Source organism: Amblyomma americanum, chromosome 1 (genome assembly GCF_052857255.1).
Source record: "Amblyomma americanum isolate KBUSLIRL-KWMA chromosome 1, ASM5285725v1, whole genome shotgun sequence".
NCBI lineage: Eukaryota > Metazoa > Arthropoda > Arachnida > Ixodida > Ixodidae > Amblyomma > Amblyomma americanum.
This window is the reverse complement of record NC_135497.1, coordinates 317,670,760-317,694,718: the sequence shown is the minus strand read 5'-3', so window position 1 is coordinate 317,694,718 and position 23,959 is coordinate 317,670,760. Positions and strand designations below refer to the sequence as shown.

General features: G+C 50.4%; 1 pseudogene across 1 annotated transcript; it reads left to right on the top strand.

The window, feature by feature from the left end:
* Positions 1-1,173: 1,173 nt before the first annotated feature.
* Positions 1,174-21,233, top strand: LOC144115383 (glutathione peroxidase-like; annotated as a pseudogene). Its single transcript, XR_013311388.1, has 3 exons — positions 1,174-1,509; positions 16,046-16,189; positions 19,813-21,233. The product of XR_013311388.1 is annotated as a glutathione peroxidase-like (transcript).
* The last annotated feature ends 2,726 nt before the right edge of the window (positions 21,234-23,959 follow it).

Below are 23,959 nucleotides of genomic sequence, written 5' to 3'. Positions count from 1 at the left end.
GTCTTTAACTCTGTCCTTGTCAATCTTAGCAGCGCATGTCTTGCACATGACCAAGTGGCTGTGCGGAATACAATGAATGGCCAATTGATAAGCGCAGGTTTTTCTTTGGTGCACAGTGTTTGCTAAAATTTGGAACCCTCCTCGAACACCCAGATCATGTCTTGCCCTGAATGTAGTACCTTTCAAAATCGCCGTCTGCCACGCCGCCTTTTACTTTTCCCTTGAGGAACACCTCACGACACTAGTTCTGTTATCTTTTCCCCCGTTCTTGAATCTCACCAAAGGCTTGCTCCATGGGACGAGGCAGGGTGACAAAATATAACAAGAAGGTTGCCACTGAAAACGATGAGTTTGTAATGAGTTTCTAATATTTGAATTATTAGCTTGTTCTGGATAGGTTCTTGCTGACCAGTGTTTTCTTTCACTTCGACTAATGACGTCATGAATTTCAACCAAAAGTTTACATATTTTTCAGGTTCTTTTCTGCGTTTATTTATTTAATATCTTAAGAACTATGGGGTCATTCTTTTCAGCATATTCGCTCGACTAGAGACAAATATAACTGATCTTTACATATACAGCCTCTCCGCCTGCATATATCTTTTGCCAAGGAGCGTGCGCCCCTCTCCAGGCACATAATCGCTCACGTTCTTAGCAGCCACATTTGAGCGTCTGAACAGTGGCCCGCCCTGAAGCGGTGACAGACGTACACGCAAACATCCGCTGAAAGAACCAGCGCCTTTATTAAAAGCGAGCAAAGAAAGGCGTTTTCAAAAGCCGAGCTTTTCAGACTCCCTCTTCTCGGCATTCCAACATGCCCTGTCGAACATCGGTAATAAACATCAGCTTCGGCTTACGCGTGCCTCCATAATGAACCTTAAAAGGCTTACAGGTGTCGCTCGGAGAACGGCTGCGGACCCTCAGTCACATCACTGCGTGCAGCTAGCTTATACCGCAGATTTACGTCCACGACTGATCGTAACGCCGCCAGTTACAGCCGCGTCCATTATGTCGAGGCAGGCCGCGGCATGGGTAGCACGCACGGCCGCCGTCGCGAGAGGCTCCGGCGCGCACTCGCAGCGGCGCAGAGCGCGCGGGAAGGGATCGTGACGTGGCGGCGACTGAGGAAAGGGAGGAAGCGCGGCCGGATAAAAGCCGCAGTCTCGCGCCGGAGCCGCCGGACGCAGAGGGCGACGGCACAAGATGCTGGCGCAACTCCTGTTGGCGCTAACGTGCGCCGCCGCCGGGGCGGCGGGGGCGCCGCCGCGGAAGGCCGACTGCCACCGGCGCGGTGGGGCCGCCGGCGAGCTGTACAACTTCCAGGTGCCCGATGTCCTGGGCAAACGCAACGTCACCCTGGGCGAGTACCGGGGCAACGTGCTGCTCGTGGTGAACGTGGCGACCTACTGAGGGTTCACCTGGTCCTACACACAACTGAATGCACTCCAAGAGAAGTTCGGGGCCAGGAACTTCACCATCCTCGGCTTCCCCTGCAACCAGTTCGGGAAGGTAAGTCAGCAGTTCACCGGCGTTGCTCAGTAGAGGTGTCTTAAAAAAAACTAATTCCGACGGTGTAGCCGCAGGCTTTCTAAATGGGCTGCTGCGCCGATCGCACATCCTGGGAGGGCTCTAATCGGGAAATCAGTGTGCGCGCTTCTCATGCACAGTCCAGGAAAGGACCACTTCTAAAGAGCTGGCTTGAGGCTCGCGCCGCACTTGACGTGTTTCTTCATCAGGACGCGTCAAGTGTCGTTCCTGGGCGGCTAAACTTCGGGTAAGACAAGAGCGAAGCGGCAAAAGACACGATGAGAAACATGACGGGACACATGCCCATCCTGTTATTCTCGTGCTCCCTGCTCGCTCGCCAGTTTTTCTCCGCCCTCCCCCTACTCTATTTTTTTTTCTGTGTGTGAGGTGTACATATATGATTCGGCCTTTACCGCGGCCACCCTGCTTATGCAATAAGACCCACGTGAGCACCGTATAAACAGGCAAATTTTTTTTTGCGCTTTATTCAGCCGTATCAATCCTGATGCTGGTGCAGGGGCGCTGTACAGAAGCGAAACTGCTTGTGTCGAGTGCCCGCTCTTAAGTCGCCTGCTGAAAAATCGTCTTCGGATTAGACACTGCGGCGTCTGACGATACCACGAAGTCATCAAATGCTCCTCGGTATAAAGTTTCTCGCGAGGACTTTCGAAATATGTCCATACCACGCCCTTCGACAACCCGTACTGTGGTCTGAAGGTGTATTTGGTTTCAGGTCAGGCTGCACGAAACTTTCTCCCTTTTTGTCTCTCGTACTGGTGCGCCTTGCCACCGCTTAGCTTCAAAATATTGCGTCAGTTCTCAGGAACACCGTTATGAGATGAACTGCATGACAGAATCGCACGTAGTCTTCACTATTGTTCCCCAACATGCACTGGAACTATAGCTTACAAGTTCGAGAAGGAGGACGCGGGGTTCACAGCGCAATGTTCGTCGGTAATTGTGAGGCGCTTGCCGTTGCTGTGAGGTGTTGGAGCAGCTTTCCCGCTGGCTGCCGGACGCTGTCTGCGCGGACAGAAGTACGTGCAGGTATCTCCTGAAAGAAGGCGGTAATTGTTCTTTGCAGTTTGCATGATTACACTGCAGGCGGTGATGCGTTGTAGAGGTGTCCTGGAATGACTTGTCTAATGTACACAGCTTTCGTATGTAACCAGGGCTCATATTCCTGCGCAATGTGTTGTGTCACGTTGCGGTGACCACGAACCGATAGGGAAAGTTTACTAAGTTGGTGCACATTCATACTGGCTATACAATATATAGCAGCGCAAACAAGATAGGACCAAGACCTACTCAACTAGAGACCTGCACATTTGGCTCTGCTCCAGCGCGCACCTTCTAGTTCATACCTTTTGCCGCTAGGGGATGGCAGCTACGGGCGGCGTGGCGCTACAATTAACCTGTTGAGTTGAACAAGACGGCGTCGGTTATTTTACTTCAAGGATGTAATAGTTTTGTCATTTGTCTACGTTTTGAGTATTTATCATTTATCCATTGCCTTTGCAAAGATGCCGAAAAGTATCACGCATGCATGCGAGCAAACAGAATATTCACCGCTAGGATTTAAAGAAATGTCATATTTGCATTGTTCATTACTAGGTTTCAAAATAATAAGACGGGACAAATGCACACGGAGGGAGTGAGAGGAGAAAATAATTTGTCGCAAGCAGACGATGATGATTATGATGACAGACGAACAGGTCAACCGAGCGCCCTCAACGGCCAAAAAGTTAACGAAAGTTGGCGCACGCAGTCCCATAGGACCCCGCCAAATGTGCAGGTCTGTAGTTCCGTAGGTCTTGGATAGGACGATCACTGTCATCTTACCGCTGTTGGAAGAGGTTTCCCGTCGTTTTCAGCCACAGACGCCAGCTAAACGCGCTAGTTTTTTCAAGCTTTCCACATTTGCATTGCATGTGAAACGTTGACAGCGAAACTTCTCTTCCAGCCAACATGTCATAGGCAGTAGTTTTGGTTTTTCGTTTTTTGCCCAGTTTATTAAATCTTCGCAGCGATCACACGCAGATATGAAGGTCCTTTCGGAAACGCTGACATGTGAATTCTCGCAGGACACATGTCCCTCGATTTGACGTGTAATCATTTTACGGCTGGTTCCTGTTTCATATTTTATATGAAACCGCCATTACACGCTCCATTCCTTCAATAAAAATTTCATTTGAAGGTCAGCGCTAGTCCTGCTATAACTTCGCCTCTGTCGTCCTATCTTATTTCCGCTGTTATAGCCGTCATGAGTGTCGACGGCAAGCGTTCCAAAGCAAACTGTCCATGTGGCGCACTTGCAGTGACTGAATATTATTGCATTGCCTATGATGTACCTTCCTTGCGACTTAGCACTAATCCCTGATCCAGCCCATTTCAAGAATGCCATCGAGGAAGCCATGTCATCGTCATGATTCCCATGTAACATTCACTGTTAACCGCTGTTCTTGCGCCCACCCCTCATGTAATGTCCCGCCAGGGACTCTTGAAGTTCAAATAAAAAATAAAAAAATGTATGCGTCAAGAATTATTTTTTGTATTTGTTTATAACTTTCCTCCTCTGCTGTGTTAGAATTTGTATCACATGTCATCACCTGACCCTTTACTAGTCAATGGCTATGAGTCCAACAACTGTTTTGTATTTTGAAAGATATTCTGCAAATAAACAACGAATGAAATGAAAAAAAAGGGGAGAGCGAGAGAGACATCGGAATCATGAAAACAATGCGCGTGTCTCTCGGCCGTGCTTTCTTTTAAACGTTGAAACAAACTTTCGGGGCGATCCGCAGGCACCCTCGCGAACATTCCTCGTTGTTTTAGAATTTAGCGCACGATATCGCGGCCCCCTGCCAACAAGCTATAGTCGCGTCGGTCGACCCGAAAATGATTCCGCTATGCGCCTCTATCGGCGGTCGGCAAAGAACACCAAAAAAAGCTAACACCGTACAACTTTCCCGCAGCTGCACGCTAAACCCCCTCACATTTCGATCTGCGCTAAATGACCGTCGGCTCTTGTTTCGCGCCAGTCTGCGAGCGTCGTGCTGTTCCTGGTTTGTCAGAGTCCTGTATACCGTCTCCGCAGTGGAACTTCTCATAAATGGTAGCGGCAACATGCAAACCAAAACGTTGTGCTCAAGCTAAACGGGCCTCGCCAACACAAGCTTACCAGTATCGAGGTCTTTGCGCTCTCACGGTGTATAATTACGAGCTACGCCTGCGCTGTGACCCAAGAAGTGGGCACGTGCCAATTGGCGCTGGCCGGTGACGACAATCACGCGCTCGAAGTCACCCTGAAGTGCTGCAGACGGAGGCTTGGAGGGCTGCGGTAACTGCGATGGATTGCACAGGGAGAAAAACGGGATGCTCAGCACCTGACAAGAGCTAAGCGATGAGAGTTTAACGCTGGCGCTGCGCGAACGAAGTTATATTGCGCTGACCTCTGACACCTCAACGTAACGTCGTGCACAGGTGTTAGGCGGCTGATGCCAAGGATGGAAACAAGAGGCGGCACAGCGCGCATCATCTTGCTCACCTTGCTTCTTCCCTGATTCACTGGGCGCCAACGCAAAGGAGCAGAGGGCACTGCGGAAACTGCGTCCTTCAGGTGCTGCTAAATCTAGCCGCAGATCCACGCTGGCAGAGAGGGTGCGAGGCAAGGCAGGTGATTTGCGCAACTCTTTAACGGCACGTGACTCAAGCTGGAACTGCCCGTTTTCACGAAGCTTAATCTCCTTTATGTTCGAATCCTAACATAGTTGAACGGACCATTACATGAACCTGTAATTAAATGCGCAGTAGTTACAACTTCTCTCATGTAACCTTCACCTACCCGCCCTTCCGTCTCTATCACTCACGGAGAGCAGATGAGGAATGCGGCCTTGTCGGCCATGGCAGCGTGGGCTTGTTGGTTTCCCATCGCGATGTTTACAGCGCAGAACGTAGACGGGGACACGAGGCGAAGACGCAACTAAGCTTGCGCCTTCGTATCGGAGGAGGCACATCGCAGGAGGCCAAAAGGCTGCACAGAAAAATGCTCCCTGAAAGTTACGTCTTTACAAGGGCTTTGTGTGGTGCTAAAAACAAAACGAAGCAGTGTTTTCTCTTTATTTAGTGGAGCAGCATCATAACATTCTGCATTAAAATAATGATAAACTAACGACGCCTTCATTGTCTTCGTTTCTAAACACCGCAGTGATAGCTGGTAATGTTGCACAGGTTCCCTGCCTATCGTTGATCGGCAGAGTACAGCCGTGTGAGAGCGAGGCCGTGGGTTCAGTATGCTGAACCTGAGGAGAATTCTTACTGCTGGATAAAAAAAGTGCAAAAAGGCAAAAGAAAAAAAGAAACTACTTGGGTATCGATGTAGGTTCGTAGACGATGAAAACTTGAATGCAGGTTTCTTTGCTGAGCGTTCTGAATTGTCAATGGCTTTGCTTTACCGCTCAAATTTTTAGCCACCATCTAGCCGCATGCCGTCGGCAGTCTTCTTGGGAATTTCATTTCTCTTCCTGACCAGAACTGTGGGGTATCATCTGCTGAAAGATCACGGGACTGAATTACTCTGTGCGGCATTTCCGTCACAATGGGGCGGCAGTGCCCCATTGTTGGGGCAGCGACAGGTCAGGAAGTGTGCATATTCAACAGTCGCGCTTGCACAAGCTGCGGGGCCCGTGCTCATCAGGTACGCCTATCGTGTGCACTTGGTGTATCGGTTCCACTGAGGCAGGAGCAATATACCTGTCTCGAAACCCTGATGTTTCTTAACTTTGCCCCAATCATCAACGACGTTCTCCTGCGTAGCTGAGATGAAAGTCAGCCGCTTGTGTACGCCAAATGCAAACACTTCACCAAGCGCGCCCCCACTCATGCGATAAGGCCGGCGCAGACACTACAAGGGCTGCAGTCTGTCGCGAAACCACAGAGCGAAGTGGTGCTCGAGTGTTTATACGCTACTTGCAGTGTCTGCCAGTGATGTGCGATCGTCACCGTCTAGTCGCGCTGATTTCAAGCTGCGCGTGTCCGTTTCACTGTACGTACAGTCTTTGCATAGCGTGCACAGCGCATCGATCCCTGATGCGGGCTGGCCTCGACAATGGGCTCCCGCATGTCAAACCAGCAGCTGGCATTTCACGTTATTTGTCAGCGTTAGCAAAATATTGCGTACGAGGCAGCACTCGTTTCCGGAGTGCAGTATGGTGTCCGGTCGCTATTGCTTTGTCAGCTGACAGGTTAGTGGACTGATAAAACATATGTTCCACATGCTGTGTGCCATCCGATAATGCCGCTATATAGCATCGGAAATACCGTTGGATTTTTCTGTATACCACCTGAGGCAGTTACCGACATGCCCCCTTCCAGCGAAACACGTGCGAAAGTTTTCACATTGCCAGGCGCCACGGCTTCACCTGCCGCGCTGGGTCAGTGGCTGTTGCTTCGTCACATAAAAAGCTCTTAGCCGGGAAGCTGCTTCATCTGTACCTCGCTTAGAGCTAAGTTGCGACCAGCCGCGGGCTGTGCTTCAGTTAGTATTGCAACCAGTAGCAGGGAAAAAAGTAATCTGGCGCCTAATACTAAACCACTACGCGCCATCTCGGCCGCCGGGTCACTCCTGCATTTACACCTGTATTAGCTGCAGCAGGACTCGCAGCTACGGAAGCGGCTAAACGATGCCCTGTACTGGTTCATCAGATTCGCTGCGACCTCGTTGCTTCATGCTCCTATATTGCATAAGCACATTCAGCCCTTCACTCTGACGCAATCGCGTAGCTAAATTACACCGGTAGTCAAGGCGTGTAATTTCTCTGACGACGCAGGGTGCCCCGCCGGCATCTTTAAAGGCTTTCTTCCGCTGGCCACCTTGTTTCGCGCTTGGGGCAACAGACCCCGCACGTCCAGACACGTTCCGCCGTTTCTGATGCATGAAGCAATCGAAGCACTCCGAGGTGTTTATGAAGGACGGGTCATTTCAACTGCGCAGCACTAATGAAGGAACGTACCCCGCCTTACACGCATTTACCCCTGCATGGTTGGTTGACGTCTCAACTTTTTTTTTGCCTTCTTTCATGATAAGCGCAGTCGAACCGCGCTGATGCTATCATTCCTTAATGCATACCGCAACTCTGCTGAGAGAAACTCTGGCTTGATAAAGAATCGAGTGTCACGGAAACGTTCTCTCGTCTGCAGTTCAACGCCGATGCAAGTTCACGCTCGCAAGCTTCATAAGCTTGTGCGTAGATATCAGCGTTTAACCGCCTCGGCCGGGCGGTGCAACCCGAGCAAGCAATCAGCGCCCTCTGCTGTCGCTGGTTTGGTAGCGATGGTTTTTGATTAGGCCCCACGGTGTCGAGAGAGAGCCGCGGCAATTACGAAGGCGCAGAAAAACAAGTCACAACACACGTCTGCGAAGCGCGCGAGAAGTGAGACGCGCCGCAACTAGCGACCGACCGACAATCGCAGCGTATATCCGAGCATTGCGCGTGTTACCGTATCAGATCCGTATCAGATGCGTATCAGGGCCGCGGTTGTTGAATCAAGCCAGATGACACAACTCTGGGAGAACGAGTCGTTCGATGTTGCTGCTGCCACGGGCGCCGCCATCTTGTCGGTTAAGGTAGCAAACGGTGGTCAGCAAGCTCGGTTTCGGTAACTGTGGTTAGGTGGCGTAACTGCAGTTTCGTCTGCCGTGTGAGCGCGGCTAACTATAGTTACGGGGAACCGTAGTTACCTTAACTGTGGTTAAGGTCGCCCGTGTAAATGCGGTATAAGGAGTTGGTGAAAAGATGTTCGCAGCGCATTTCGGACGCCTGTGTGGTAATCCTACGCGACTCGTTTTTTCAGCTCTACTCTACATACGCATCCTGCCGAGCAGATGTTTTTGGAGTTGCAGGTAGCAGCGCTTCGGCTGTGGATATTTCGCGAGCGAAATAGCATGAACGCTCCTTGATAGCCTTCGTGCGAATGGCGCTACAGCTGACTCTAAAAACAGAGGAGGCGAATGGGGCTATTATGCCAACAACCCGCCTGATGCAGTCGCAAGTGCGCGCTCGAAATGAGTGCACGCTCATTCAAAGCGCGCTCATCAAGTAGGCTGGAAAACGGGTGCGAGGGTGAGCGGGGAAAGGGACAGTGAGCACATGTTTGCTCTGATGGCTAAGTTCCGCGTGACTTAGCTATCGCCGAGCTCTCTGCCACGGCGTCTCTCGCGGCTTTCCAGTGCAGGTATTTTATGTCATCACGTGGGGGAGATCTCTGCGCCAAGGACGCTCTACCGCGGTTCTCGCAAAGCGTTGCTTCATCGTCTCCATAGGATAATCCTTCTTCACTCGTGGGGTTTCCGCGGAGCTAGCGACACCGCGCAATGCGCAGGTTTTATAGCTGCGAATATTAATTTTTATTTGGGAACGCACTAGTGGTTCTGCGCCGGCTCGCATAATTTCTTCTTAATTTGTCTGCGCTTCAGACAAACTTTTCTTTTGGTTTGTCGTTGTTTTGAACTTAAACATTCGCGGAGATTATACTATGGACCATGTTTCGGCAGTGACACTCTTCTGACGACTCGCGCATAGCGTGAATTAATCGATGTTTGATACTTACCCACGTGAAGGCCGCTTGTACGCTTTCGCATTAAGGCAGCAAAATTTTCCCGTTACGCAACGCGATGGAAGAACTGGAACGCAGAAGTGTGGCCCATATTATTCTGTCTGCGACTGTACACCTTTATTCGTCTGACACTCGAATTTATTTGCCCGCGTAGGTTTAGTGCTGCAGGGAAACTGCTTTTTGTGCCAAGCGTGAACCTTTTTTTAAATTCTGTTCCTTGAAATCAAGCTGCCCCGCCGCGGTGGCTCAGTGGTTAGGGCGCTCGACTACTGATCCCGAGTTCCCGGGTTCGAACCCGACCGCGGCGGCTGCGTTTTTATGGAGGAAAAACGCTAAGGCGCCCGTGTGCTGTGCGATGTCAGTGCACGTTAAAGATCCCCAGGTGGTCTAAATTATGCCGGAGCCCTCCACTACGGCACCCATTCTTCCTTTCTTCTTTCACTCCCTCCTTTATCCCTTCCCTTACGGCGCGGTTCAGGTGTCCAAAGATATATGAGACAGATACTGCGCCATTTCCTTTCCCCAAAAAACCAATTATTATTATTATTATAAATCAAGCTCTAATATGCAGCTTCTGTACATGTCGACCTATGCGCCTGTATTAAGCAGCGCTAGTGTAACGCAAGCCTCACGATGCAGTGCAGCCACTGCACAGTTTGTGCCCGGCGACCAGATGCGGCAAGCAGTTCATGGCTGCTGCTGTGCCACGGAATGTGGGTCGTATGTGACAAATCGCGATCTCGCGGCAATGTGCAGTCTCGGAGGTTGCTGTGGCAGCTGCGCCCTCTCGGGCTGTTTTTGCTGTCTGTTCACGTGAACCAATCGCAGAGGCATGGTATGCGAAGTGTAGCAGTGCTTACGAGCCGGCCAGTTGGCGCATGCATGTGATGCAAACCAGCGAAGAAGTCGCATGCACAAGGTGTATAGATGGGCACAGGACGTATATGCTCTTCCCGTACACCCTCCGTTTTCTTTTTTTTTTTTTGCTTATGCGTCTCCAGCGACGCTAGTTTTACCTCGCATTTGTGGGGCGTAACAGATCCTGAATCGGCAGGCGATTCATGGCGGACGACTTGTTCGCGATTCTAGCGGCAGCGACCTCCAGGATTGAACCGAAGCTCTTGATCTCAGCCGCAAGACTTATCGGCCGTCGCTATAGCGTTGTAGCATAGAGTTGCTCGAGAGAGCGTTGCATTTTGATCCTGAAGTGCATATAGAGATGCGCGGTGTCCCTGTCGCTTACTTTAAGCTTTCCCCGCTCTTAACATATATAGCCAGACTTTTGGCGCTCCAGAGTTTGAGAAGCAGGTGCGCAGAGTTTATAGAATGGTCTGGGTGCTATGAATGACGAGAAAAGAAACGAACTCTACGTCAAACCCGCGTAGAGCGCTCGAGCGCCCCCCTGCCCCGCATGCAAAGCGATACACGGCAAAGGAAACGATTGGGCGTAAAAAAAAAAAAAAGAGCCGCAAGTAGAGATGCCAGATGAGCGCGAATGCGTTACCCAAAACCCACCAGCTTCCGCTTCATTTCATTCCTTAGACTGCTCCGCGCAGCCCGAGCGCTCTGCAGAAGTTTGACGCCGACTGCGGTGTTGACCGAGCTGCTAATGATTTTCCACGCCGGTTAATGCTGCGCGCGTCAGCGGGCTCGCGGGGACTACATTCGAAATGCGTCCGGTCGAGAAGAGACGTCAGCTAGACGCCACGATGGCGTCAGACAGGATTGAAGACGAAAGAGAGAGTGAAGAAAGAAGAAAAAAATTAATGCGGCAGTTCAGTCCGGATGACGCTGGCAGGCTCGCCTTGTAAGGAGGGAAAAGACAGCTAGCGCGGCCGCGCCCTTGGGCAGCAATTAGCTGTCCAAACTGGCAGAGGGCGGCGTGGCCGGCCGATTAGCAGACGATCGTGTCAAGATATTCTTCGTCTGTCGGCGATCCTCGCTTTGAGCGTCCAGCCGCCGGGGGCCTGGTCCTTCCCGGAAGCGGCTCGATGGCTGGGGCGGCTGTTGCGCGAAGTAGTTCCAGATTGCGACATGTGAGCCTCTGACGCCTCGTCACTTTCTTCTTTTCCCGTCTGTCTCTCTCCTTCCCGTTCTCGGCCGGCTAGGGTGCGCACGTGAGCGAGCACTTGTCTCTGGATCTTTCTTCCACTTCTTCTCAGCTTGCGCAATAAGGTGCGTGGTGAAAGCTGTAGCTCCGACTCGGAGTGACTGCCGAGCAGATAGCCGAGCGTTTCTCATTACCAAGGCGTCCAGAGCACGTTTCCTCTTGGTAATCGAGACTTGAGCCGTGAGTCAGAGATAAAATATCTCGGCAGTCGTTAAAGCGTGCGCCTTCGTTTCCTGGAGGCGAAAGGGAACGTATGGGCTGCGTCCCTTAAAAACATGCAATGCGTTCTCCACGCGTCAGTCTCTACGCCGGGCAACATTTTTTTTCTCTTCTCGAAATCAGCTGGCATACTTATTAGTTTCCAGAACGCAGGATGCAATTACGTGGAAGAGAGTGGGCAGAGGGAGTGTTTTCCGAGGCCAAAAGTGCCCTGAACGTGTATCCAGCTGGCCGGGAAGCCCGCGTTTCACACCATTACCCGATGTGGCGCGCGATTTGAGAGGCGCTGCGAGGTGGGCGTTAAAAGAGGGGATGCGAGTATTTTCCTTTAGAAGTTCCTGTTCCGAAGTTCGAGTTTATTTGCGACTACTGAGTTTTCTGCGAATATAACGGCCGTCCAATTCGTGTGGAGCTGCCAGGTAACAAGGTGGGGCTGAAAGAAAATTCCGTTCTCAACCATGCCACTAACATTCTCGTGTAACATCCAGTTGAACAACCGCCGTTCCTCGATATTTGGGACCCTAACGCAGAAGCATTGATTCAGTGGATCAAAAACTCACTTCGTTCAATACTGTCAGTGTCGATTATTTTCTGTGCTGATGAACCCTTCCCGCCGCTTAATAGATGCTACTACACAATTTCACGCATCCACTGGATGGAAAAACTTTCTGGCTCATTTCGGAAGACCAAGTGGTACCGGATGCCACGTGGCGCATAGAAATATCGAAGGAATAAGGCGCCGTATCAGAGGTTACCGTCCTTGCAAGCACTTCGATGTGCACTTCGATTGGAAGCACTGGGGGTCCAAAACGTGCTATCGACTGTCCGGTGAAATTCAAGAGGTGCTCGTGTGACATTTGTGCCCCCCTCCCCCACTTCCCAGTGCATCAAGGGCACAAGTCATGGCCATCGCTTCTTACGAGTACCGGCGCTATCGCGTGTCTTTACAGCCGATCGCCGAAGAGCCAGCGAGGAGACTCGATTGCCTCTTCATGTACGCTGCCGAGCAGACACGCCTGGGGCCTTTCATATTCGGGGCAGTGAGTGCGATAAACGCGCCGGTTGAAAGAGCGTACTTTGAAGTAGACGCGGCCTGAAAAGAGTTCGGGAGAGAGAAAATGCTGCTCCCGGAGTGGCGCCGTGTGATGGCCTATAGCAAACGTGACGCAAGTTCTCCTCGCCAGACTCTTTGAAGCGCTAGTGCGCCAGGGCGAGCGTGTTCGTGTGAGCCCACTAGTTCCTTGCTTGCAATTCGAATGTTGACACAATTGACCCAGAGTATTCGTATGTCTTCAGAGATTTATGGTAAAAGAAAATAGCGGGAAGAGGGGCACGAGCAAGGGACGGGAGGGCGGCCTCCGTCCGCTCACCGTTTCTACAGTGGGACTTCGCTTAGGCGGAGGCAACTCCCATTGTCCAAATGTTCGTCAGAGGCTTCCTTCCATGCAACATTACGCTATATACAACCCCATCGCGCTAAGCACAAGTTCACTTTCTATGGCCCACCCTAGAGAATAAATGAGTTCTTGCTTGTGTCGTTGCTTTTCTCGTCCTGTGTTCTCATTGTTCCTATCTGCCATCCCGATGCCTTGATCCTCTATAGGAGCACGCTGTCTGTCCCAGTGTGCGTTCGCGCAATGCAGCCGCCGCTTAGTTTGCAACCATTCATCCGATAAAGAGAGCAACCTTGAGCACGGGCACCGGTATTCGTAATCGCATGCGTTGCGATTTCTTACGTGGCGGATGCCAGGGAGGCAGAGAATGTCTCACTGGTCGTCTACTCTGTCTAGCGCAAAACTCAAGTGCGCTTCATGAAAAGCGTTCTGCAATGAAGAGCACTCGAGTAACCCACCCCGTTCGTCCTCTCACCATTTATCTTTTTTTTTTTCATTTGCGGTCCTTGAGCCTCTCGATGCCAGCGCAGCCTCCTCTGCCCCTGGCGCATCAAGTACTCACGCCGGGCACCGACCCCATTTGTCCACATTGCGCAAAGCAAGGCCTTAGGCAAGCAAGCACTTAGCAAGGGTTTAGGCAAGCGGATGCCTGCCGATGTCCACGGCGGCATAAACGCTTCGCCACATGCACGAGCATAAACGAGCAGCGGCGATGCTAGTGATTTGTTAAGACGCGGCGCCCATAACTCTCTGGTCGGCCACGCTGTAGCTGACGTCACCTTCCTTCTCCCACGTCTCTCACCAGTCAAGGAAGTAAGCGGTATAACGGAATGCCGGCAGGTGAGTTTGCGAAGGGAGTACAGCTGCCGTTTTCCTTACAGCGCCATAGTCAACTATACGGCTGCCTTACCCAGGACCCCGGGAGTGCTAACAGTGTTTTCCGCGCCAATGGTCACCCGTGCAACGGTCAGCGGGAGCATGGTGGCGCTGTAGTATGCTGCCAGGACGATCTAGGCGGTCTCTGTGGTACGTCAACTCGGCCCGGAATCCATTCGATGAAATATTTATCTACAAGCGCTTAAGCATGACGCGAGGGCTGAGTGCAACGATTCCAGCAGTACCCTCCTACCGGCTGATACCCAACAATTCTAGACAAAAACATTTTCGAGCGGGAAACCGTTGATGAACGCAGTTTTTTCATAGAATGTAAGACAATTCAGTATAACCTTCAATATATCCGCAGATCACCGGGCGGCAGTCTTGAATTTTTTGTTCTATTAACGTTTTTGCTATCATCACCAGCATTCCTCATTGGTTTTCTATGGCAGACTTAATTGTTTGATGCGATCGATGGAAACACTTTAAAAGAACGATTTTGGTATATTGCGGAAGAATGTACCATCACCTTCAATATTTATATAACAGTATATTACAATTTTCCAATTAAAGTTTTTTAAAATTATTTTTTTTCTCCGAGAATTTTGGACATGAGGGGCCGCTATACAGGGCGGTACTGCCCACATGGAGAACGGTTCGTGGGAATTGCTTCAGTGCCAGAAAATTGCCCAGCTTTTTTTTTCTTCTTTTTTTCTCTGACATCAGCATCCGTGAAATTTCTTTTCTGCGCCGTGTTCATTTCTGCTTCCCCGCACGGTAATCTCGGCTGCATAGAAGCGCTCTTACTGGCAGGTATATTTCATATTTCAGATAACGAAGTAAAATCGAACACGCCGAAGCGCCGGAGTCAAACGCAAGTCTGCACGCATATCCTGGCCTTCACCCTCTCCATAGACGTGTGCACAACGGCCAAAATGTCGAGCACGCCGGCAGCCTGTATAGGAGGCGCGGCGTGCATAATTCTAAGTGTTTGCACGAGAGACAAACTCATTTCGCATTGCGGTAACTGTATTTGTGACGCATACATAGGTGCCTTCGCTCTCTGAATATTTTTTGTTTATTTTCGGAATTTGGGGGTAAATTCGGGCGCTATTTCAGTTGAGGAATTCGGGTTAAATCGTGTTACTGTTGTTTTCCAGCTTATATACAACTGACTATTAGCGCTTGCTTCTGCGTGGGACAGGAAATGCTTTTCTGCTTGCCACTTTCTTATACAGTCTGAAATCATAGCGCCAAAGACACCTTACCCATCAGCTACTTGTTCTTTGGCCTCGTTTATAACAATTATGTCGTCGCGTACGTTACCCATGACCAACATTTTCGCGTATGTGCTGCACCTGCCTGCCTTTATTAGACACTGCAATACCATACCCATTCAACATCAGAGCTGACACTTTTAACGCGCAAGAGCTTTAGAACAGGACGTCGGTCATGGGTAGCGCTCGCTGCAATGATGCCTGATGTCAGTACGTATATTTTGCCCTCTTGCATCTGAAATGTACTTTCCTTATCCTGTTATCGATCGCCGCCCTGCATAACAGCCTTCATACAGGCTTACAGTCATCAGCGGAGAACACCGCTCTGGTTTGAATACAAGACATTCGCTTGTCTCTGTATACGATGCCTTCAGCCTGGTGCAGTGGCAAATCACACTTACTTGAAGGTGCATTATCGGGTTAATAATAATAATAATTGGTTTTGGGGGGAAAGGAAATGGCGCAGTATCTGTCTCATATATCGTTGGACACCTGAACCGCGCCGTAAGGGAAGGGGTAAAGTAGGGAGTGAAAGAACAGAGGTGCCGTAGTGGAGGGCTCCGGAATGATTTCGACCACCTGGGGATCTTTAACGTGCGCTGACATCGCACAGCACACGGGCGCCTTAGCGTTTTTCCTCCATAAAAACGCAGCAGCCGCGGTCGGGTTCGAACCCGACGAATTCGGGTTTCTCCCGGCTTTTGTTAAACTTTATCGCGGTGCATGCACGTAGTGAAGCCTGGCTTTCCACTAAAATCAAGGGGCCTACGGGCCGACTACGAACCCAGCGACCAGAACGGCACCCGTACAGGTACCGTTCTGCTCATGGGGATACACGCTGCCAAGAGAGAGAGAGAGAGAGCGTCATTTTAATTGGATTCAGCTCACTACAGTCAGAAGCACTGAACAATGAAATCACATCCCACGAACAGAGGTGACTCAGGCCGGTCTGTCGAATCGTCGCCACCGATTGTGCGCACACTGACGTGCCACTTACACCTGCTTTCGGTGTTCTCCTTGCGACGCAGCAAGAGCCGGGCGGAACGGGCGAGGAGATAGTGAACGGCATCCGCTACGTGCGTCCGGGCAACGACTTCCAGCCCAACTTCCCGCTGTTCCAGAAGCTGGACGTCAACGGAGACGCGCAGCACCCGCTCTTCGAGTTTCTCAAGGTGAGGACGCTCTGCTGTGCATGCAGCCGCGCATGCACCTGCGACCGAGGCTGTCGCGATGGGAGCCGAATAATAATAATAGTAATAATAATAATAATAATAATAATAATAATAATAATAATAATAATAATAATTGGTTTTTGGGGAAAGGAAATGGCGCAGTATCTGTCTCATATATCGTTGGACACCTGAACCGCGCCATAAGGGAAGGGATGAATGAGGGAGTGAAAGAAGAGAGAAATAGGTGCCAAAGTGGACGGCTCCGGCGTATTTTCGACCACCTGGTGATCTTTAACGTGCACTTGCCCCGCCGCGGTGGCTCAGTGGTTAGGGCGCTCTACTACTGATCCGGCGTTCCCGGGTTCGAACCCGACCGCGGCGGCTGCGTTTTTATGGAGGCAATACGCTAAGGTGCCCGTGTGCTGTGCGATGTCAGGGCACGTTAAAGATCCCCGGGTTGTCGAAATTATTCCGGAGCCCTCCACTACGGCACCTCTCTCTTCCTTTTTTCTTTCACTCCCTCCTTTACCCTTCCCTTACGGCGCGGTTCAGGTGTCCAACGATATATGAGAAAGATACTGCGCCATTTCCTTTCCCCCCAAAACCAATTATTATTATTATTAACGTGCACTGACATCGCACAGCACACGAGAGTCTTACCGTTTTGCCTCCATAAAAAAGCAGCAGCCGCGGTCGGGTTTTGCAGGCGAACTTCACTTGAGCGTCTTTCTTTTCCTCTGGTCCTTACCAGCTGGGCGGGATTCCATCATACTCTAGATACCGACGCGTGCAGTTCGTTGACATTTAGAAACAGATGAACGCAAGCTTCGGAGTTTTTATGTGACCTGCAGTTTTTGGCCAGAGCCCAAGAATCGTTGTCAAGTCTCTCAGCCGTGCATTCCCTCTCTCCCTTTCGCTCTTTCTGTATCCGTGGATGCTTGCAAAATAACTCGCGAAAACTGACCGCAGTTCTATCGCGCTCTCTGGGATAAGATAGCCTTGCTTTTGTTGCTGTCTACGATCCAGCCTTGACCCCGCGCGGGGCGCTGCGAATCGCACTTGCGTGACGGGCGCCATACGAAGCCCCCCCACCCCCCGCACGAATAAACGGCGCAAGCGAGCGTAAAACCGAAATTGTCAAACCGCACATGTGCGTTCTCATTGATCTAAGAAGGAGTGCACAGCAATGAAAAAATGGAAATAATAATACTTATTGACGGTTTCCATATTACATTTTGAGAGATAGGCCTAAATTTGCTTGAGGGACTATGCCAGGCAAAATTGCCGGAACGACACCGAGAAAACGAGCAGAAACAAACAGCAGTCTTTTAAGAAACCACAGAGCAAAAAAAAAAAAAATCGGAAATAAGTGCTGCACGTTAATTTGAGCAGAAGGAATGGCGAACTAGTAGCTACGTTGGTATGCAGAAGAGTAGGTTAAATGCAGCCAAACCAAAGGCAGGAATGCAGGGGAAAATATATTCATCATGGAATACAAAGGGGGTATCATAAGCACCGAATATAACGAAACAAGAATCTCAAAATCCACGTAAGGTAAACTATAAGAAATAGAGAGAAAAAAAGCACAACACGCATAATTGCGCGTAAAGTAACAACTAACATAGTACCACGAATACAAAAAAAAAACATAGGACAAAAAACTACCAACATGACTGCAGCAACTTTCTGGGCTTATATTTAGGGTTTACCGAGAGGATTTCATCTGGAAGGCCATTGCGAGTTTTCCGTACGTAGGCACACCTCCTCGCTTGTCCGCATCATGGCTCAACTCCAGGATACATCATAACGTTGTTTGCTGCATATCACTTCGAAAAACGCGCACCTGGTTTTAAATTGAGAATTCGAAAAATGCCTTGAGGTCACTGTTTGATTAAATAGAGATTCAAAAGACTGGTAACCTAAGTACTCAAAAATACTGTCACAGCGAGCTGAGGGGAGCATTATAAGCAACGCTCTTTAGCATACATTTAACGCGACAGCGTTAAGGAGCTCGTGTCGCAGAAAAGCCGGTGTCGTCGGCGTCACTGGTCGTGAGCGAAAAATGGCACATCTCGGTGGACACCTGAACCGCGCCGTAAGGGAAGGGATTTTCCTTCCCTTACGGCGGGGTACAGGTGTCCAGCGAAAATTGTGACACAGGCGTCATTTCCTTTCCTTAAAACCAATTTTCATTTTAATTTCCTTCCCTTACGACCCGGTTCCGGTGTCCACCGAGATTTATGAGACAGGAGTCCTTCCTTTCCTTGAAAAAGTTATTTCGAATTTTACTTGCCTTACGGCGCGGTTCAGGTGCCCACCAAGATATGCTTCCTTTCCTTAAATTGTCCTGGCAAGGGGTCTCACCCAAGGACGATGGCGTTCCGTGGATTCCTAATTGGTAATGCTGCAACACGCTGTCGCGTCCTGCTCTTAAAGGCGAATCTTAAGCGTCCTCCAAATTGCTTAGTATGATGCTCGGCTGCTGACCCGAAATTACCCAGTCTGTCGAAGATAAGCTTAATGATATTGCGTAGTCAGACCACTGACAGAGAAAAAAAATACACTGGGATATTTTATTGTATGTACATATTCAATGGGACGACTAGGTTTTGCTATTAGTCTACTGTCTTGTCCGCCCGGCGAGCTGGCACGGTAGAGAGAACAGCACGTGTACAATTATGAAATGGAAACTCGAATACACAGGCCATCTCTATTTTCCACCAATAGCAACCAGCTGTCACCGTCACCGGCTCTCATCTTTCATTATCCTTGTTTCGCTTCGTCACGTGTTAAGCGTTTCTTATCTTTTCCCCTTGTATTGCTTAACATTCACTCAACTTTGAGTTCATCTTGTACTGCAAAATAACTTCCTTCGGACAAAATGTCATAGCCACTTTTATTGAGGAAAAGAGCACTGATTTTTATTTGCTCCAGAATAGCGTGTAAGTGTAGCCTTTTGGCAGCACATGAAAGTTTAGCCTCTTGCAGAGTGTGTCAGTCGCGTCTCCTTTCACATGGTTTTATCCTTTCAGCGACATCAGTAGCCCCAGCATCGGAAGTTGCCTGTTTAAACATCCTGAAGACTGAATAGTGCACTGGCCCGTTTCGTGTCATTACATTTCGGCTTTCATCTTGAACGCTGGCCACCCACGACTATCATTCCATTTCGGATGATAGCAACACGTAGAGTCGGGTGCCAGTCAAGGTTTTGTCTAATGGGAGAGATGAAGTGAAAGATGATCGTAACCTTAACCAGCCCCTCCCCCCCACACTCACTCACTCATCGCCAGATAAGAGATTCCTAATAAAGATCCGGCACAAACTTGTGGTCAGTTCTTGGAAGTTAACAGATTATGGCGCCACTTGTTAACTGAGGAACCGGCTGTTGGTGGCGCCCCACAGATTTTCTTCACGGCTTTTGAACAACCTTGGGAAGTTCATCTGAATGCTACAAGCGGCGTGACAATCTCCTAAACGTCAAACTTTTGCCTAGTGAGGGCGCCTGATTTTGACACTTGTGCCACATGGGGAGCCTCGCAGCTGCTCTAACCAAAGAGCTCTGATCCTGGATGCGCCCGCCTTATCACCTGGCTGTTGTGCGTCCTCTTTCTCTGTTCCCGCAGAGTCGCTGCCCATCGCCGGTGTCCAAGTTCCGCCCGCGGGACCGGCTATTCTACACGCCGCAGGACAACCATGACATCCGCTGGAACTTCGAGAAGATCCTCGTCGGCCGTGATGGCACTCCGCTGCGTCGCTACGAGCCGAGCTTTTTGCCGGTCAACATCACCGACGACGTCGAGGCCCTGATCAGCACTGGATCGCTGCCGCCTATCCAGTACTAGCCATCTCACTCGTGCGGTTCTTTCTTCGCGTTCACCTGCCTCCTGATCACGACTGAGCGACTCTTCGAACTCTCTAATGTAGCCCAAGACGAGTCCATTATCAAAATAGGCTGTGCTCCGTGTAAGCGTTCTCCCCGATTCGGTCCGGCAGTGTCCGGCAGGATTCGGTCCGGCGTTTTACATTTTGATTCGGGCTTTCGTCAAAAATATTGCGCGGCCCGGCAAGCTTTTCGTTAGGCCTGCCAGGTGTGTGTGCGACCGCAACCTTCGATGGCGAATGCCAAGAGCCAGTTAGTAGAGAATTATGAATATTTGTTATTCATGCCTCGCAAAGTAGCATGCAAGAATTTGCTGCGGGAACCACGTAGTTGTGTACGATGCGAAAGTTTTCCTGTTGTGTGAATGTTTGACCAGGGCTTCACACGGTTCCCTGAGAAAATCGGAGCTGAGTGGGTTGAAAAATGGTAAGCTAATGCTGCAACAAAGAATACAAAGTTCAGGCGTCAAATTCGGAAAAAAAAAAGAATCTCAGCGAGATGTTCACCTAACAAACTGTCCGCCTGCGAGCAAATGCAGTCTAGGCTTCGATTGGCTTTCTCGTCCCGTTTTGTTCTACGCGCGCGTGGAAAAATACGTGGCCTCGCATAATCGAAGTCAGAGCCTAACTAGCATTTCTCAGTACCTGCTTTTTTCGCCGCAGTAGAGTCACGCCGCCTAACCCCACGTCGTTTCTTGTAAGGAAAAAGGAAAGAGGCTACAGCCATCTCCTTCAGCAGCGCAAAATTTCTCCTCTACCAACACGCAAGCCGTTGCACAGCCTTTGTCCTTCTTTCGCTCTCTCTCTCTCGCTCTCTCCTCCTTTCTTCCGGGTTTGTACAGTTGCGTGCTAGCCGCAGTCTACCACGTCATCACTGTGGAGAGATGCGCACGCCGCCCCCGTCACCCCGCATCACCTCGCCATCGTCACGTGACGCCGCCGACTGCGGCTGCCGACAGCCGCGCGGCGCGGGGCCCCAGCGCGCAGCCAGCATATGACGAGCTGCCCCTCAAGCGGACGCCGGGACAGCCCTGAAGGTGCGCCGCCGACGCCCCCTCTTCGTGCATTCGAGGTGCGCGACCGGCGGACACCGGCTGAGCGCGCGGCCTCGCGCCGTCCGGATGCCGCGCTCTTCAATAAAGGCCGCCTGTCACGGCAGGCACGACACCCCGTCCCTTTCTCTGTGTTGTCGCGCTGCCGACTCACTTTTCCTCTTCCGAGAGGTCACCGGCTTCTCGGCCCTTCCGCCGCGGGCGGCATGACCCGTCCTTGTGCAGCTGCTGCGGTGGCGTGTGGCGCCTGGCCGCGCCACCGACAGCGCGCTGCGCTCGCTGCTTTTATAGCGAAAGCTTTAATATCTTTGCACAAGCCATTTAGTAGAAGCAATTTAGGGGTTACAACGGCAGCCGCCCAGCGCGTTACGCATAGTGCGTTTTTGTAGGTGGCCACTGCCGCCACGTACCTCAAAACACGATGAGGTGTCCATTGACTCAGGGAGCCAGTTATGCGCCTTTCCCTTCTACAAAACCAACGGAGTGTAAACCCTCTGTTTGTTCTGAGAAAAGGAAAGGCGCATAACTGCCTCATTTTGTGGGAGGACACCACCGCACCCGCACAGCGCGATTGAGGTGTCTACTTATCCAGTGAGCCAGTTATGCACCTTTCCGTCCCTCAAAACCAATGGAGGGTTTAGACTGCGCACAAGACAACACTGAAAAAAAAAAACTAATTGCTTCCTACAGGCGGGCCCTGCAGAGTCCGTGCCGGGAACGCGATAGAACCGAAGACTGCAAGCGGAAGGTGGTGTATGCCCGTGAGAGCATAGAAGCCCAAACAGGTCCTCGAAAAACAAAACCGGGCAGACGGTTGTGAAACCTCAAAATAGGCGTGCCACTACAGAGGTACGTCAAATGGTATGTACAGGTGGATTGTAAATCAAAGCCTACATTATGTGCGTGATAGAGTGCAAATAAAAGACTATTAGTGAACAAAAAAGTTGATAAATTCGGGTCGCTCGCATGTCTAGCGCAGAAATACACGCGCACTTACGAACACAACGTATTTATTATGTAGAAGAAGAACTTCTGAATAAGTGACGACACTATCGCGAATTGCGACGCCATTTTATAAACAGGTAACGCGGAAAAGCCAACTCAACGAGCTTTCAAAAGCGTATTTTTGGCGCTCGATATTTCGAACCGTTCTATCGATTCAGAATATTTGCAAACTGCGCTCGCCTTCGATGTAGACGGCGTTAAATTTCGCGGTAAAATGTTCCGCCCTAAAACCAGAAATGAAAAAAAAAGTTTATTAATGTTTTTAGTTACTCGATGATGATTTTTTATGGCGCAAAGGTAGCTTTGGCCAAAGACCACGATGACACAAGTTATTTTCTTTACACAAGAGGGGGTCAAAGGCCGATTTACCAAGCATTTAACCCCAGATAAGCCCAGCAGCAGGTCAGGGAAAAGCTTGCGCCCACTGTATCACCGGTGGGTACCCGGAAGCACTGGGGAATCGAACCCCGCGCCTCCCGTATACTAATTAATCGTCTTAAACAGAGAACGCTGTTCCGTTCCAGTTGCATTAACGTCTGGTGCATAGGAAATAAAGAATAATTGCTCGTTTATGAGAAAGCGTACCAGCGTCCACTACCAGCAAGCACATACCATGTTAGGCAACGCGTGAAAATTATTAGACGACGTAATGTCCGCCTTGCTGTGGAATCCACCTGCACAGACAGCACCGACGTATCTCTCACGGTTTCGGAAACGAAAAGAGCTAAATACATTTTTTTAAATCACCCATTATGTCTTAGCAAATGCCGACGGCTGGGTTAGGAGGAGGCGCATAACTACCTCTCGTTATAGCTGCCATCTTCTCTAAGGCTTTCCTCTTCTCGGCATTACACACTGGTAACTTTCGGGCCATGCTCTGCGCGGCGCGATAATAATATTAATTGGTTTTTGGTGGAAAGGAAATGGCGCAGTATCTGTCTCATATATCGTTGGACACCTGAACCGCGCCGTAAGGGAAGGGATAAAGGAGGGACTGAAAAATAAAGGAAGAAGAGGTGCCGTAGTGGAGGGCTCCGGAATAATTTCGACCACCTGGGGATCTTTAACGTGCACTGACATCGCACAGCACACGGGCGCCTTAGTGTTTTTCCTCGATGCAGTGTTCCCAACGCCCAGCCAGTTATAGATATGCGCTATGCCAAGCATTGCTTCCTTTTGGAAGGCGAGCTCGTGAGCGTGCCATTCCTTCCTCCTCCAGGCCAAATGGGCCAGCCAGTGGCAGCTTTTAATTTCAGGAAGCTGCGCTCGCCGGATGGTGTCATGAAGGATAGCAAAGGTTTCAAGAAACGCAAGAACGAGGTGACTGGTTTTGGTTTCATATAAATGATGAACCGCTGCACTTATGCGTCACGGGGCCCCAGAGGCCACAGAAGCGGCCGACAGCACGAGCTATAATAGATGTGCAGTCGCGAAGAATACCTGCGACGCATGAGCATGCGTTTCTTGGCTGGCCGCAGCGTAGCGCGGTAACCAGGAACAGGGCGAGGGTCGCAAGCCACGCAATCCAAGTTCAACACATGGCGAATCTGAAATCGGCCGAACAGTTATGGTACTGAACATCCCAAAAGTGTTCTCGTCTATGTCTCGAGTACCTTGGAGAAAGCGCTGAGGGACCTTCTGTGCCAGATGAAAGGTCAGCTCTTAGGAGCCCGTGGGCTGGTAATGGGATGAATTCAGCGCAGAAAAACAGACGACGGACACCAGAAGACACATATGTCATTCACGGGCGCTACTGCTAACTGTTTATTCAGGCTGTCATACAGGGCATACTTAAATGGGAGGTAGTTTGAATGAACAGGTTTCATGTCTCTTG